The sequence below is a fragment of the Haliotis cracherodii genome, unplaced genomic scaffold (assembly GCF_022045235.1).
Source record: "Haliotis cracherodii isolate W230 unplaced genomic scaffold, xgHalCrac1.p SCAF_6, whole genome shotgun sequence".
NCBI lineage: Eukaryota > Metazoa > Mollusca > Gastropoda > Lepetellida > Haliotidae > Haliotis > Haliotis cracherodii.
The window spans coordinates 25,098,268-25,117,039 of NW_027266319.1; the positions used below are offsets into that span (position 1 = coordinate 25,098,268).

Genomic DNA, 18,772 nt, shown 5'->3' on the forward strand with positions numbered 1-18,772 from the left:
TAAATGACTTCAATTGGAGGGGGGGCGGTCGGGTAGCCTAGTGGTTAAAGCGTTGGCTCGTCAAGCTGAAGACCCGGGTTCGATTCCCGACATGGGTACAATGTGTGAAGCCCATTTCTGGTGTCCCCCGCCGTGATATTGCTGGAATATTGCTAAAAGCGGCGTAAAACCTAACTCACTCACTCACTCACTCAATTGGAGGGAAAATAGACTTTTCCCATTGTGAAGAGGCGGCTGCAGCTATATAGTAAGTAGACTGACAACGGTTATATGGGAGATTGTGTTATGAAAGGTTATAATTGAACAAGCACGGTCGGTTGTAACTAGAAGATAAGATATTAAATGACGCAAATACACATCTGTATCAAATTTAAGACAATGGAAAGAATTATTTTAATGGGTCAGAGCGCTACTGCTTTGAAATGCATGACACGAATTGAGTTATCTTAACCCATTACGCGGTAACTTGTAACATATTTGACAGTTAAACAAATCATATATTAATGATAAATCTATGACGTTACTAAACCGCTGAATTTCTGTCTGTCATATATGTCGCAGGTAACACTACCAAAATCTGTTAAATCTATGTCTGCAAGAGGACCGCAGTCTTAAAAAACCCTGACGGTTAAATGGTTAAGGTGCATTCGAGTCCGTTAATCACGTAATCGGCCTCAAGCATGTATTTTAATGGCACACTTTGAAATTGAGTTATGTCTTCGTTCGCTACTTTGATAAGCAGATGCTTTTGCATCATAAAAGGAGACCCAACAAGACCTCAGATTAATAAAAAAGTCCCCTGTTACAGCTTTTTAAGAGAGTTCCAGCTACGTATAAAGCGATAACATACTGTTAAGTCTCGACGTAGACTAACATATAGTCTCTGAAATGAACATATCGTACAGAAAAAAACAGTTGTTCAGTTATCTTAATAAAAATATAATGAAAAGGGAGCCCAGTGATTCTCTTCATTTTCAGATACTGCAGTAATCTAGACTTGCCAAACATTATAGACTTGCATGGGCTGTAGTTGATATATTTGTATCAGGGTCTGTAAGACAGACTAGTCTCGACGCTGTGTGTCATTTTAGCGAAGGGAAACCTGCCTACTTAGGTTGTATATTACTGGATCTCCCGGTCGAGAGATATATGCTACATTTGAAAGGGCAGTTTTTGATAGTTTATACGTTGAACTCAGATGTAAGGTACAAGAAAAAAAGAAGTCGTTTAGCAAGTGGGTCAACAGAGATTTTATCAGCCCCTTTTTTTACTTAATATCCACTCAAGTTTCAACTTGATCATTTGAACACGCCGAAACACTGCCAAGCTATTCAATTCGTGTACTCCCACGTGCCTGTACGATGAAGTATTCGCACCGACGACCAGATATAAAGGGATGATACGATTTGTGTTTTAACTATTCCATGTATATCTGTCACCGTTTTCTGATATCCCCACCAAACAAAATATGTTTATGAAATGTAAAACTGTAACAGTGTACATACAAGCTCGTTAATCTTGAGGATAGAGCTTCTCCAGATATAGTTACTAGTGAAAGGAAAGAAACATACGGTGACTATGCACCACGTTCAGATGCCCAGCTTCGGCCTTGGTCTGAACATTGTGATTAGTACCATGTGTGAAACTTAGACAGTTTCGCTGTGTTATCTGGGTAACCATTTACTACTAAATTGGCAGGCACAATGAAATGTGAACCAGCAGGCCAAGGGAATGTTATTTGAGGGACGTGAATCAAATTGACATGGACTTTCAATTAACTGAACCTTGTCTCCCTTTAAGAGTTACGTCGCCGAGGAGGTGGGACTTCTTAATCATGGACAAACAGACCCAACGTAGAGACACATGGTCCTCACCAGTAACACAATATCGACCATGTCGGAAACGAGTTTGAAATAGTGACAATCCTTGATACACGGAGATCAATCGGCCTAGAACAGTTCAACAGAGGAAAGTTGTCGAATGATCCGAAGTTGTCTTTTCGTCACGACCATTTGATATTTTAGGATTAAAAAACAGATTTTTTCCAGGAAAGCTGGAAAAGAAATATGTTCTCAGCTTTTTCCCCCCAAAAATGAAATGTAACGCGTTACTTGCTGATGTCGTGAAAGAATTAGATTATTCGTCGCCTCCTTTCACAGAAAACGTGTTTTAAAGAATTGTACGAAAAAATAAAAAATCCCAGGCCCGCGAATAGTCGGTTCCATAAATGAGGGTGTATTTTTTTAGTGGCGCTTCAGTCGTTTATGAAGTAGCTGATTTTCCAAAGAGGCTATTATCATGACAAAAGAGGCTATTATCACGTTTTCCCGTTTTGGCGGATACTAAGGTATTAGAAACGAAATAAAAATATTACCGAAAGTCTGGAAACGATGCGGTGGGCATTACCATTTGAATTGATTATCGAAATTAATCCGTTTCATTACTGTCATGACAATGATCGCGAATATGTTATTCTAAGCACACGAGTTTTACATTGGGAATACCTTTCACTGGTGTAATGATGAACTGTCAGGCTACACCATAGTGTCCTTTGATACAACAATAATGTCATGGCTTAAAATAGCATATTTATCATTAATGTCATACCAGTACGACAATTACAATGATAATTCCAAACCACATTTTATACAAAGGGCATACGTTTACTGTAATAATACCATTTTTAATCTAATTGCCATGTCGTGTAAATACCACACATTATCGTTTATTGTTTCTGTCATAATGATCCGTGGTTGCCTCGTCAACACCAACAGCTCATTGCCTGGTCGGTTTTCATTGTACGGACGGTTCTACAATGTCTAGACTAAAATCTAGTCTCTGAAATGAACATATCGTACATAAAAACAGTTGTTCAGTTATCTTAATAAAAATATAATAAAAAGGAGCCCAGTGACTCTCTTCATTTCCTGATACTGCAGTGATCTAGACTTGCCAAACACTATAGACTTGCATGGGCTGTATTTGATATATATTTGTATCAGGGTCTGTAAGACAGACTATACAATGTCGTATGGATGACACTAATTCATGTACAGTTTCTTAAAGGGGGAAGGCTTAATTTAGGCACTCTGGCAATCACAGTCTGGTTGATTCAAGTTCAAATTGTATGATGGATCTCAGTAGTTACTGATTACCTTCATACAGTATGCTGTGAAGTAAGTAAGTAATTTTGTTAAGAATTGAGAAATGATATAATCGGCATCAAAATTATGCATTTTCAAACAGACCACATTGAATAATTTTATATACTGAGGGGAGAAAAATACTGAGGGGAGGTAAGACAATGACTAGAGGGTTTGGGGCACTAGATTGACACTTACGTTTGACACTTATGTTTCATTCTGTTTCTTGTTTGAAGCATTTATAACTCAGGCACAGGTGGCTGAGTCCTCTAAGGCGCAGCAATTTGCTGTGAAGAGTTGCATCCCTTGCTCAGGACATCATCCGCTGATCCTTAATTGTGTTAACGTCATACAAGAACTCTTTGGTTTCGCCAAAGTGGCCAATGTTAACAACCTTGTCACCTTGGCTTTCCCGTAACATTAAGTGGACCCGCATCATAACTTAATACCCTCACTCACTCTATAATTTGACGCTGCATGAACGTTCTTCTGTGATATTTGTTTGGCGTCACTTGTCATATAGGGCTAGTGTCGATTGTAGACAAGTAAACTTCATAATATGATGAAAAGGAAATGGATCCAGGGGTTATTTTCACTCTTTCTGAATAAAAGGTTCCCGACATTCAAAAAACACATACTACGCCGAGAAGGCAATCAGATTCTCATAGGGTTATTTTTTCTCAATGATTGAAGTTTCTTAGCTGACACGCTTTGTTATACAACATACCATGCAACAGTGTAAATAGGCTGTAGTCACAAAAGATTTGTGTAGAATTCAGACTACATTGCCTATGTTCCCGTTTTCATGGTGCAAGACCTATTCCGGGGGAGCATACGGTATGTGAGGTTAATCTATGGAAATGCCTATTCGACTCTGCCTTCAAGGATTAAGCTTTGGATGGCGTCTTTACAAATTAGTATTTTATGCTGCTTAACACAAGGGAGATACAAAATGGCACCACGACACCCGATACCGTGTCTACAGTTCTCATTCAACGTAACGCTGAGACGAGCAGGTATATTGTTAATTCGAAGACAATGGGACGTTCTCACGTGAATGGACAAATGCTATCAAGATATATCATAGCGTTGTTTCGACATAGTTTCTAATATGCTGCAATGATCATACTTATGTCAGAAAAATGTGCGTTCAAGGATATTTGTATTGTTCAGATCAACCCTAAGGGCACTTTATAATGAGACTCTAGTAACTTATACCACTATGTGAGAGAAACATATTTAATCAAGTTTTTACATCAGTTCAGATAACATTACTTCATTTCGCTCATGGTTATTTACTGATGATTGTTTTTACGATCGCGAAAGGACATCAGACTGGTTTAATAGTATCTATTCGTGGACACTAAAGATCTGATATCAGTTGCAAAGTTAAATTAACTTCAGAAATTGTCGTCATAGGAATAAAAGTAGACGTTATTGCAACACATATCTGACAGAATGGAATGAACTTGTTTTGCTCATGTTCTGTTATTTCTTACAATTCCATGTCAATCCACAGACACAAGTCTGGAGTTGAATTTTATCTAACATACATTGCTGTGAACATCAAGTCGATAAATGTTGTCCATTTAAGCGACAAACTAGTCCTTTGCACGAGTCCGATGGTAACATAAACATTTAATGGTGATGATCCCGTGTGTTCGTGAATGGTGAGCATATCCCATCCCACCTGTGACAGCCGTGCAAGGGCAGGTCAAGTGTTCGCCTGATCAAACACGGACATATGGACAAGTCAAAATAGGGCAGTTGGTCATTCAAAAATGTCCTCCCCTTGCATCTATAAGAAATTGAAATCTTTAAAGGCCTGAATGACTGAACCTTTATCAAACACTGTTTGAGCAAGTGTTGTATGATGCTCTTTGAAATCTTCGTAGAACGACAATGCTCGACTGTACAAGAAATTTTTGAAATGTGGAATCTAACGCTGGATGTACTGGAATATTGCTCAATAAAAAGGGAAAGCTGACAATTGGGAGTTGAAAGTCATCTCTCATACAGTCTTAATACAGTCTTATTGACAATTCACCCTGAATCGTTATGCATAGATCTAAATATTATCTACGCTACTCTTAAAAAACATTCACTACTATATACAAGTATATACATACCTCACAGTATTGTGGAATCATTTTCGCTCAGTTTCCTTTTCAATCCTATCGCTCACGGACATGACAAGAACTTTTGGCGCCCAAGTCATGATTATGTGCATGTCTGTTTGAACAGTAGTTTAAAAGTGAGATTCAGGTGCATTTTATAGTTCAAGGATATTCACTCTGTAATCACAGTCCGTTGTACTTCAGTTATTGAAATGTATTTCTATACTGACAGAGAAGCCTTATTGTCAATTTCTAAAGGTGGCTATCTTATCCGGTGAGTTGACGAACATATATTGGTGTTTGTGTTCGCTACGATGCTTGTATAGTAAACCCACTGATGTCAATATATTCCCAAATATGATTTACCTCTCGACGGAGATGGCATTACCATTATGACCATCCCTCCAGCAATCCCTTGACACTTTGATAGAAATGATTAGGGTATTTGCACGACGCTCTGCTAACAGCATGTGTGTCTCAAGGGTCTACAAATATTTCTCTTGTGAAGCTTGAAACGCCGATGACCACTTATGCCAAACAGATTTCTGACTGCCATCCTGTGATTATCTTGTAAGGGCAAGATGAAAATCCATCGCGATCGCTTTATTGAAATGGCCTGTTATTGAAAGGCCCGGAAAGTGTCGAGCAATACCATCAAAATATTAAGATAAGCAGTCGTTGCTGTTTAGTCACGTAAACGCCCCTCATCACAGGAGTGTAAGGAGCTTAACTGTCTTTGAGAAAATGTCCGACAGAGGACGAAATACAAAAGCGAAACAATTAACTCAAACATTTTAGTCTTATGGACTTTTTTTCGCTCTAACACAGACAAAGAACCTTTGTAGATGAACTTGATACTCGTATGTGTCGATGGGAAGTCGTTGGCGTGACATAATCGTTGCTTTACTTCAAAGAAATATTCTATTTTTTTATGGATTAAAAATACGTACATTCAAGTTAAAAGCTTGAGTAAGGGCCTTCCTGTTCTCGCTTTAAGAGAAAGTAAGACCATGCGTATGTCGAAATATGTCCTCTTGCACATAGCGATGACGAGTTTGTTTGTTGTTTAACGCAGCAACCTGTAAAATTCCAGCATTATGAAGCCGGTCTGCAACCAGTGGAGTCGTGACCAGACAATCCAATGATTAACGTCATGAACATTTGAAATTACACCTTTAAACGTATACTTCAAGGGGTTCTGATGGCCACGTTATCTAAAGAGCTGAAGTTTCGATGTGCGGATTTGCGTTGCTTAATAATGCCAGGATCTGCTGATCATGATCCCCGCGATGTTATTGGTGAGCACCGTACCCACGCTTATGGGTTTCTACGTCCTGCGTCACCATATGCGTTCTTCCCACACCATGCTGACTCGCAGTTAAACCCAACTCACTCACTAACCCTGGCGTAGACTCCCTACCTTGGAGTACATTTCTGGTGTCCCCCGCCGTGATATTGCTGGAATATTGCTAAAAGCGGCGTAAAACCATACTCACTCACTCACTCACCCTACCTTGGATGGTCACGTAATGTTGTTCATACATCCATGGCAACTATGCGAGAAGATGATGTCCATCACTCCAACACAGTGATTAATGGTCGACGGCCTATCGTTGACTCTCTTTAGATTGTTTATTTTGCATGCGAATTACCTCTTCAAGAACATTTCAGCTCCGAAATATGTTATGCCATTAACTGATTTCATATGCATAAAGGGCATTCTTATCTGAAATATACAACATGCTGCTTGCAACTAAAAGCATTTCTGGCAGAGGTAGCAGGTTTGATAGGCATATATATGCCTTCATAAATACGGAACTTGACAAGCACACATGCGATCCCTAATTAAGACTAATCGTAGCACACCCATGACTCCCAACAGCGACCCCAAGGGATACTATATGCATAATGATAGGTTATTGATGAAACGTTATCATGATTGATTTAAACGTTAAACGAGCACTGTCCCTATATCTAAGCACCCATTTGATTGGTGTCATGGTCGTGAACAGGACATTGATTTGGTTTTATCGATAACCCTGTGCATGTCTTCACGGCACATCAGTGAAGCTACCATCCCGTCACAGTCATAATATTCCATCGTATAAAATTCAGTTTGTCCCTTGCGTACTGGCCTATTTTTTATACCCTTTAAGTGTCCTGTTCAGAATTAATATTTATGAGCAGTGAGTACCATAAAATCCCCCAGGATCGTATCTATGCATGTTTTAGCTTCACTATCGGTGTCATTTATTGTTGTCTTTTCATGTCAAGTTTAAAATCGTTTTTCCTCGTGATAGTTTTTCTGCAATTGAATTAACCCAGTATAATATTATATTTAAAAGACGTATCGAATTCGTTAAATCCGCGTTATACTTTACCTATCCAATAATTTCGGCGAGGTCCGGACGATTACCTTTCCCGGTGAGGTTTCCCAAATTTGCAAATGTCCGTATGATCGAGTCATTCTAGCTGAAGAGATGTCCTTAGTATGTAGACGTTCCTAACAGTTACTTTAACGACACTTTCCGGAATAACGGGGTTACATTGTATACAGATTTTACAATGAAAGAGTGAGTGAATGTTAAACAAAGCCCACAATCATCAATATTACATTTATTTAACGGTGACCTGTAAATAATGAAATCTGAAACAGAAAAACGCAAAATTGCATACCATAGCAACAACCCACACATTCGGGCCGCAATAACACCCACTGACGACACGGACCAATGTTACGACACCCAAGGAAGTGTAGATTGGCAGTAGATAAAGCTGTGGGTATATTCCCGTTGAAAAAATACCCGATGTATTCTGACCTTTTTTGACCTGTAAGTCGGGGTATTTGTCCGATTAACAAAGGCGCAACGTATTCTGATTGACTGTTTTTTGACAGATAGTTTTCCCATCACAATCTTGTTATCCCGCCATCTGTCAAACAAAGGACAATATTTTTGTCTAGACACACGCATTTCATAGAACGTTTTCTCACTGACCTGGAAATACGACCATTGTATGGCCCTATCTGTACCTATTTCAACAGATTGGTCCTATAAAACACTCTCAAGTGACGTCCTGGGCCCCAAAACATTACTTTATCACCACTAATGCCAACTTGTAACGTCAATCACGGGTTAATGTATTCGAACATTTCTTGTCACTGACTTTTAAACAATACTGCGACTGCCTGGTGGGAACTTCCAGTGTATAGAGGCACATGCGTACGCTGAAGGTGATCGGCAAATACAAATGTTTAAACGAGTTGTATCATTGAAGTCGAAACGCGTCCTTTCAAAAACTAACGGCGATATTTCTGTGAGGGCTTGGGTGGCCAAGTAGTGCAGAAATTCGATGTGCAAAGTTATGTCCCTTGGGCACGCCAGAATCCTATAAATGTGAGTTGGAATCCCTGTTCCGCCGATTATGTTGTAGGTTTGTCAGGTCCGTCTGTGCTCGTGGGTTTCACAAAAGTGGTAAACGACCAAGGCCAGCATCACTTCGCGCTTCCCTCCCACTCTGAGCTGACACACTGTGATATAACTGGAATTATATTGAAGGAACGTTAAACCCAACTCACTCACTCACTCTCTGTATGATATGGGGGGGGGGGGGGGGGTTAGACCACAGGCAAGTAAATGATTCGTCAGAAGTTTTAAAGAAAAAGACAAACACAACAAACATTACGTGTTTGAACGTCTCTAGGCTTAACATTTATACCATTACACCTGTCAATCAATTCTCTTTTCACGTTCTGATTTGTTTTCTTCTTTGAATCTTGACAAATAGACACGATAAATATAATAAATAGGGCAATGATGTGTCCTATCCATACGAACAATTAATTTTGAATTTTGATTGTAAGCTCACTGAATTAGCATAGTTACAATGACGAAGTGTTCAATACCAACGGTTCGACCATTGACGCTTTGTGTGGATCATTATTAAACACTGTGTCCCGGTGTCAGTGTTATTAGCGAATATAATATAGCAACGTGTCAACTTTTAACGTTTCTGCTTGGGATGTTGTTGACATATCCCCAAATAATCATTTATCAAGATGCTGATAATTGGGTAATCAATACATGTCAGCTTTCGTTTCTGAAGATTATTAGGATTTCACTTAGAAACACGCATTAACGTCGAATCTTATTTAAGGTCTAGAGGAGTCCAGTGGCATCATCATTATTAACAAATCGACTCGCTGCTGATAAGGTAATGGATACGCTTTTGAGGCTGGAAGCAGAGAAGAGAACTGATTGGTGGTCGAATTTAACAGATGTTCACAGATGGACAGAAAAAGTAGAAATGGTTAAGTTATCAGTAGCATAGAGTTTTACACATGTTACACTGACTAGAACTGGTAACTGAGGAGATGGTACCCGTTAAAGTCCAAGTTCTTACCCCAATGGTTTGCCTGGTCCAAACTTAATTAGCTGGACGGTTACTGATTGTTGCTGTATATAACTCACTCGCCCACTCAAAATGGGAAGAAGTTGTAAAGCACATTCTTAACATACCCCGTGATTATATTGCATACATCTTATATTATTAACATACCTCGCCATTTCTGTAACGGTACTTTAAATTATTATAACGGTTCATCAGTACTTATCATTGTCAAATTTAGAGGTTTGTGCCATTTTGAATATTCAGTTTAATGGGATCACCAAGCACCTCCCTGCTTCGTTCTTTAATTATATGTGCTCGGGCGAGTCAGTGACCTTAGTACATCTATAAAACTCTATGTGTGGAGTTGCGTCCCTTAGCTGCAAGGATCCGCTGGTTGGGGATTATTTACCCAACATTATCTTTTAAGACCTATTGTCTGTGAGCTCAAGACTCGTAGTCCTTAGTTTCACCAAGTGAAAAACGACTACGAAGTACGTCATCCAAACCTACGTGCCTACCTGTCCCGTGGTCCATCAACCGCTGAATAACATATTGGACTTTTTCATAAAACACTCAATTTTACACTTAAAAAATATCGCAGTTCAAAAGGAGAGTAAAAAAATAATTTCCAATGTTGAAAGTGACACGTGCTGTTTCCAAATCTCATAAATCATTTATATGAGCGAAAATTAAGTACTGGAGGAAAAGATATGTCATGCATCAAAGTCTTACATAACGTCAAAACGCTATGTCCATAAGACCTACAGATGATTAAGGTGGCGCTGTTTGCCAGCTACGTTCTCTGAATTGACATACGGTTCATAAAAACCTTTTCATAATCACAAGAAATTCATGAACATACAAGCGATAAAACCCTTTTCATAATCAGAAGAAATTCATGAACATGCAAGCGATAAAACCCTTTTCATAATCACAAGAAATTTATGAACATACAAGCGATAAAACCCTTTTCATAATCACACGAAATTCATGAACATGCAAGCGATAAAACCCTTTTCAAAATCACAAGAAATTCATGAACATGCAAGCGATAAAAACCTTTTTCATAATCACAAGTAACCTCTGCTAAGAGCAGAGTCCCTTTCCGATTCCAACTGTGCCGTAGGCATGTGTTTCTGAATCACTGCCAAATAGGGGTGATGCCAGGTGTTAGTGAAAAGGTGAGCGAATCCTCTCCCACCAGTGGCACCCGTCACAAACACATGCAAATGCATCCTTTCTCATCCATATGACTCATGCAAAACACAGTAAGTAGGGGATGGTACTGCTTGAGGGTCCATTATCTTTTATCACCTTTTAATATGCACACGCAGGTGCACGCATCTGTTTCAAAGAGTATTAATACCACGTTATGTTGACTCATTGGCTCCCCGGTGACGCTTTGCTCTGCATTTCTTGTTCTTGTTGGCCACTGTCAAGTAGGAACGAAGCAATATGGTGTATTTCAAGGTATTATTATTCTACAAGAAAATTAAAGAGTAGTCAGGACATGGTTATCTTTCACAGTAAGGTAATGGATGGGAATCACAATTCATCTGCCCACTTTACCAAATCATGACACAAAAACGGGGAATTGTAATTGCATTCGGAGAAATTCGGCTTTGATGTACCAGGAGGTGATGGTATCGTACTTTTTGACGATGAGATTTTTTTTCTAATGGAAAATCTGAAAAAGCTTACATTCTAATTTTTTAAGGAAGAACAATTCACCCTGTGGTAAAGCTAATTCAAATAAGATGTTCTACTAATGATAAGTTTTGTCTTGGAATAGTTTTTTCATTGTCCGTTTTGAGAAAAGATGATAACAGTTGTCACGACTGCTAATGAGTATTATCCATCATCTCAGATTTCAGCAGGCGATCTTCTTTGAACTAGTCAGGTGGTTGAAGCAATTATTTCACATAATTAGCTCCCATCTTTGAAACATTGTTGACTTTTTACTCGTAACGAAATTGTTACTTAGTTTCCACAATCTTTGCTTGTTAGAAGTAGGAACTCATTGAGGAAGGATTCAGCCATGGTTCATACACGCATCTCCTGTTGAAGATGAATAGTCTTTATAAAAGCATCAAGGAACAAAGGAATACTTCCCATTAACAACGCTCGATGGAAGGGTTGCTTATGAGTATTGGACACTATTTCAATCATATCAAGGCGTTGCACCTTAATGTGGAAGACGCATGTCCGAGACGTTTAACATGAGAATGAGAATGAGCATGATGCTGTCATTCAAATGATCATAATCAGGGATCTTGGACTCGAACCCTTGCCCAGCGGATCCTGGCAAGGCTATGGGATACAAATCCTGCACGCCTCAGACTTTCTCTGAAACATTACTATAATGTAGGTCCTAGTTTTAATCTCCAAATTGGTTTTATTCCAAGTAAATAAGTTGACCATAGCAGTTAATGTTGAATGTCGATTATTACGTAAGGGAAGCGTCACAGTGCAGCATGTTTGCAAAATTGCTTGAAAGTGTAAAGGTGTGGTTCTATTTGTTCCACGTGTTTACTTTTAAAACCAGCACTGCAGTTATGATTCCGTTAAAGAGATGCATGCTACGGCTGTGTATCATGCAGAGGCCATCCTTCCTGGATAAGATAAGGTTGCAAGCATCGCCATGTGTACAGCACGGTGCATTAGTAAGTGACATTAATTGTTCTAAGAACAACTTTGAAACGCATTACAGCCACATTTGTGATAAGAAAATTAGGCATGTACACATACTCTTCCACCTTTAAGTTAGTGAGTGAGTATCGGTTTACTCCGCTTTTTGGTTTACTCCGGCAATATCATGAAGGGGGATTGATATATCTTGAAACATTGCGCGTTTATCCAAATTGTGTTTTCATAATTTTGGCGTCTTTTTTGTATCACAGAGATTAAAAGTATACATTTTATAACTTTTTTTCAAACAAGGTGTTCATATTTGTTCATTTTGTGGACTCTGAAAGATGGATACGCCAGAATACCGAAAACATGGCCGGTTAAACTTCAAATGTGAACTGGCGATACATCGACAGGGGATAAATCTTGGGAAATGTACAACTAGCATCAAACGATTCAGCGTCTTGATTATGGTGGTGTAAGGTCACGTTTTGATAAGAATCTCAATAATATTAATCAACCGAAAACAGGAAAGTCATGACCGCGGGGTCGAATCGAACCAATTGCGATCGTTAGTTTGTCAGCACCTATCCGTTCTTGTTGGTTTCAGCAAAGTGGTAAATGTCGATGATTTACGTCAGCCTTCCTCACACAGCACCTACTACATGGCTCAACATGAGGCCTATTTAAACATCAATAAAGGCAACACAATATCAACACCACGCAAGCCTTTAATAAAACAATCAATCTACGTTCACATAATAAAATAGGCGTGAATGTATAGACTGCAGGTACATGATTATCTAGGTGTGATAACAGTGCAGGTGTGATATGAATAATCATATCTGGAGACCTTCTTTCAAATGGTTCGTCTTCGAGGTTCCCGCTCTGGCTTTATAGAAATACGTACTTTTGTTGTCCAGTTCTTTTATTTTTTATTCTCCGTCATTGTATTCTTGAGGGTATTTGAAGCCTAGGTGAACCTACATCCTCAACATGACTGTGATTTCAACTTTAAAACTATAACTCACAGCTCTCAAAGTTTATCTTCAAAGTTGTGTGCCATCACAAGGCATGTATCCTTATGACGTCCATGAAAGGCATATCTTTATCATAAATCGAAATCCTCTTATCCTACTTCAGAAGATTTAATAGATTATGTATGAGCGTTCAAAACGCCGTGGGTTGCCCACTTTCTGATTGTAAATATGTATTTGAAAGACTTTACAAATTGACATGCGTGTCTGGAATTGATTTTATCGACATCACCCTGCCAAAGTCGGATCCTTGCCTAATAATCTCAAGCATGAAACCAATGGGTTGTCAGCACTGATGAGTGTTTTTGGCTTTGAATTTTAGAGAGGTATTTAAATTGCGGTTTTATGGTGATATATCTGGTCCTGTTACACCAACATGACTGCCTACTGTAGAATCCTATTACTCTTTAAAAGGGAGCCTAACAGCTGCAATGTTGTAGGTACTTTGGGTAAATTGTCAAGGATTCAAATGGGGAAATGATTGTGAACGATCACAATAAATCTAATTTCTTGCCTCAGTGCACGATGCATCCCCATGGGTAGTGTTCGCAGTTATTTAATCGAAATGTTTCTAATTAAAATGGTGTATATGTTCCTGTACATATACATGCCGAGGAAAATATGTCAAGGATGTGTACATTTGTTGGTTTTATGTCATGTTATTGGTACATTTGTGTTATTTGCATGAATTCATTGTCATTGAAGCTGGCTCTGCGTTTCCTTTCAAACCATTAGAGAGCAATTCAGTGCCCTATTTCAGAGAGCACACACTTCAACTCGAGTGGAACTACATGTGTATGTTAAGTAAATGCATCTGTTAAGACTAACAAACTATTAGTGGTTGCCAATATATCAGCTTCAATATAATGCATGTTTATTTGACATGCATACTGTACATTAATTACTTAGTGTTATAGTCTTTTGTACAGTGAAGCTGTAGTAGTTTTCATTACATTTTCATTGAACATCTAACTGTCTCAAAATCTTAATAACGATATCTTAGGGGAGCTTGTTTCAAGTCTGTCAAACATGCAAGTCGCGTTCCTTTTCATCGTATTTCTGTTAATCGAGTTGTGCATAATCAAGCTAAGACAGTCCCTTTATTTGTGGCACGAGGCTGATTGGGTCAGTTCTTTTCATTAAAACTCTTTCCTTTGATTGAAGAGATATTCTTTTAGGATAGATGCAGCAAGTCTCGGATAGGCTTCGCCATGAATGACTTAAGTATCAGTATGTTTGTTTGAACGTCTTTAGTTGGAACCTTAGTTGGTGAAAAAAAGGAAATTAATTGAATGCATCTGCGAGCTTTCTGTTTAAAACTCCTGTCGATATGTGTCTGTGAGCAGGTTTTGGATAGTGAAAGCTGTATAATCGAACTCGGTACAGCTTGTAGCACCATGTGGCATGTCCCGAACTACGTGCAACTTGATATACTTTTGAGTTGATGCTGTTTCACTGTAGTGAAGATGTTGTGTATTGGTGTTTACAATCAGTAACGATTTTATTGCTCTGTTTCGTTCTGCAAGGGTGTTGTGTTCCATAGGCGTGCCAGGATTCGGTGATGCTTCGAATCCCGGATTCGTATCTTGGTTTGTTAGCCCCAGACCTATCCTCATGGGTTTCCCCAAAACTATGCACCTCTGCAACCTGCACCACATCGGCCTTTCCTTCCACATAGAGCTGACACGCCTTTGTTGGGCTGACATACTGTTCAAAGGGGGCGTTAAACCCAACTCCTGTGTGGTTTTAGCCATCATTTCCACTCAGAATCATCTAAGACAACTTCATAGCCTTACAATCTTTTTATTTCATATTTTCGGCTTTACATTTCTTCCGTGTAGATAGCAAAATGTGTTAAATTCGTGTGTGGTGGCAAGGCTACTGATGGGTAAACGTTACCTCATTAAAACCAGACGTTGACGCACATTTTGTTTAGAATCAGGTGTGAATTTGATCTAGGTAATCGAAAAAAGTGTATTCCAGTTTGTTTGAGCGTAACATGTTTGACATGTTGTTTCTCGATTTAGTTTAACTCATTTGCTGTAATGGGAAAGGGCACAGCGGGGGATTCATGAAAGTGTGTGGCAGCAGGTCCAATGTAAGCATCTGGTGAATAAACATTGGGGTAACGTCAACGTGATATGCTCCCCAACCTCACAACTATTTACCCTGTGTGTTTTTTGCAATTTTTTATGGTCGTAATAATTGTGTTATTAGCGTTATTAACGATCTGGAACTTTAATTGACAAAAACGTAAGAGGTAAGTACCCACGACTCTACTTCAATTGAAAACATATCTATTCTTTGCCATATATTCCCAGATATTCTTATGATAATACATTGATTTATGAACTTATATACCTGTCTCACAGATAACCATCATCCTTGACACATTCAAGGAAAAACTTTCTTTATATATCAAATATTTGAAACCAAACGATCCAATATCATTTGGATTCTGAAAGCATATGCTTGATTTCTTTCCAATCGCAGAAAAGAAACAAGTTTAATTTTGTAAGCAAAAATGATTTTTCAACTACCCCACTACTTTGCACGAAGCTCTTCTTTCCTTGATCCATGGGTAATTTGTCTTAAAACATGGTGACCACATATATAGTTACATCACTGTCTTCAAATGTTCAGGACATTTTGAATGAAAGCAAATGACCACTGAAATCCCTAAGAAAACAGCATGTGAAATGACTGATTTTTTCATATATTACATGTATGTGAAAGTTGTGAAAAGGGTATTTAGACAAGAGCTACGCATCCCCATGGGCATCAAGTGTGCTCCCCGATTTGTTGATCGGTTTCTTTGTGCCCGTGAATTGGAATTTCTGATCGGATTGGCAAAAATCAAAACACGGGAAGAAGGCAAAAAAGTGTATTGTAAGGTTCGGGTATATGACCTCTCGCGAACATAATGGTTGCTTTATTAATTGATATTTATCAATACATGCATTCTTACAATAAAGGAATCGTACAACGCACTCTGCATTTGGTTGAGATTTCTCAGGAGTGAAGATCTAACCCCTTACACGATTTTCGTTTTGCTAGTGTTTTGCTGGTGCTGTCAAAGGCGCACTTGACACATTAATGATGTTTTAGATATCAATTATTCTTTGGTTGTCTCATATAACAAACATCAATACACTACAATTTTATCTCGCCACACGCCAGACACGACCAATACGTCTCATCAAATGAAGCCAAACTAAATCAATTTAGAAAAATAACAGTTTCAGGCAGTTTCTGCTGTAACTGAGCTATCTCGGTGTCAACAGATTCTGTGGTTTTGTAACTAGAACATGAACGATTAGCACATAATTCTGTTCTCAACACCATTTTGTTAAGCTGCAATTTGATAACGTTTACAATATCCTATCTATGCCGTGGAGACTGACAAAGGGCTATCGAAATGGAACATTTCAATTTCCAAATCGTTTGTTCGTCGCAAATATATTTCCAAGCACGCACAAAGCAATTTGGAAACTGCTATTCAACGTTAGACGATATGTACGTTCAACTGGGCATACACAGATATTGTCTATCCGTGTAAGAGACTTTATGCACATGCGAACGAAAGAACATTCTATGCTGTATTGTCGTAATGACATACCCATCAGTTCAAGAATCAGTATCAAAGATTGGCGGAATCAAACTGCGCACGTACGGAAGTTTGCATAATGACAATACTCTCAGTAAGATGTGGCCAATTACTAGACACATAATAACTCCATGACCTGCCTTTATTTCTCGGATAAGATTGTGTTTCAAATTTTGGTCCAATATCAACATGATAAATGTTTGAATGTTCATCAAGAATCAGGTTCTCTACCAGAAAGGAACAAATAGACTTCGTATTGCCATCTGTTATTGTCTGACAATGCCTCTGCGTTTGCATTTGTTCTTCGTATTGAAGAAACATACTATACGTGTCATGCAAAGTTTTGGGTTATCTCATTCTGATATTGGCTCCTTCTTCCCATGGGTCATCACCTTTTAGATGCCAGGTTAATACGATATAAGTAGTGGGTTGTTTGAAAACGACAGAACCGGCGATCCGTAATTGTCAAATCCTATAAACAAGAGCAATATCAAATTGGGATACATTAACGAAGAAGACGAGGCGGCTGGGGATTCGTTTTCATCTTGTGAACGTCCGCGAACAAAAATGAAATGGTGGTTAAATCTACAAGGAAGCTTGACATGAAACAGACTTGACCGCTGGAGGAAAAATGTGAACTACTTGGAAATCAGTTGGAGGTGAAGGAAGGACGTTATACATGATCTCAGTCACTGGTCTACAACGTGCACACATTTATCAAGTCCCAATAATTTAGATAAGAAAATGTGTGAGGGTTGTGGAAAGTCATAGTGACATTTCTGGTTTTGGAGTATTCTTTCAGACTGGCAGGTGGATGTACACAGTTATTGACTCAGTAGATGAGGAATGGCACTGATGATGGTTGGGGAGCTATGTGTACCTCACTTAGTGGCATGTAATAGATCTGTGTACGATGTCGAGAGTGGGGCGCCTTGATACATTTCTCTGTCATTGTAGATCAGCAAGGGTTGGATTAGCCTTGTTTGTGAAAAGTCTCCTCCCATTATATTTTTTTGGGTAAAACTAAATCTATTTTACACAGACCCTTTCTGGGTTTTTTATTGCATCTTAAGTAATGTGCATCATTAAATAGGGTTAAATCAATTTGATACTTTCCACTAAGTGAACTTTCATACAGTGGAGTGCACGAGGATCGATGAGCAAAATTAAAATGAATTATTTGGGGTTCAAATAGTTCGTGAAGAAACAACCAATAAGTTTATGTGAAGGTAAAACCCATGCGGACGAAAACGGTATGATATTAAAGGCAAAGGTTTGGACTGACTAAGACAAATATCCTGTACATTCTGAAAGTATCGCGGACAGACAATGGCGACGCCATTTTTGTTTGAAACACTGAATCTGACCATTTGTGTATGTATCCGTATATACTGGAACAGAAAAAAAGTGGGATGGAAAGAAAATCAGAAAGTGATCATGAAACGTACGACATTGATGTCATTAAATGTATATTATTTCTGACAGCAACCGTACATTGACGTACCCTGATGGAGCACAATCTTGTTCTAATGACTTTACAGCAATAATTTCCCACCAACCAAATATATAGGATTTCATCTCCATGTATATATATAGAACAGCACTTTTGTCGTAATTACCTCTTTATAATGCACAGTTCAATCATACAGTGTGATTATTGTCTATATGATTTTGTATAAATGTCAGCGATGAACAAATGTATATATGCCCTCGGGCAGAGGCAAATGATGAGATGAATATCAAGTTTCAGTTGTATGATCATGTTGCTAATGGAGTACTCTATCCGTGCTGATATTGACTGGCAATGCAAGGTAAATACCACTTTTACTGTTTTTACGGTATGTTATTCCG

General features: G+C 38.6%; 1 protein-coding gene across 6 annotated transcripts in view; it reads left to right on the forward strand.

Moving 5' to 3' along the window:
• Positions 1-18,772, forward strand: part of LOC139445984 (atrial natriuretic peptide receptor 1-like) — a 498,295-nt gene that overhangs the window by 386,221 nt on the left and 93,302 nt on the right. The window lies entirely within an intron of this gene.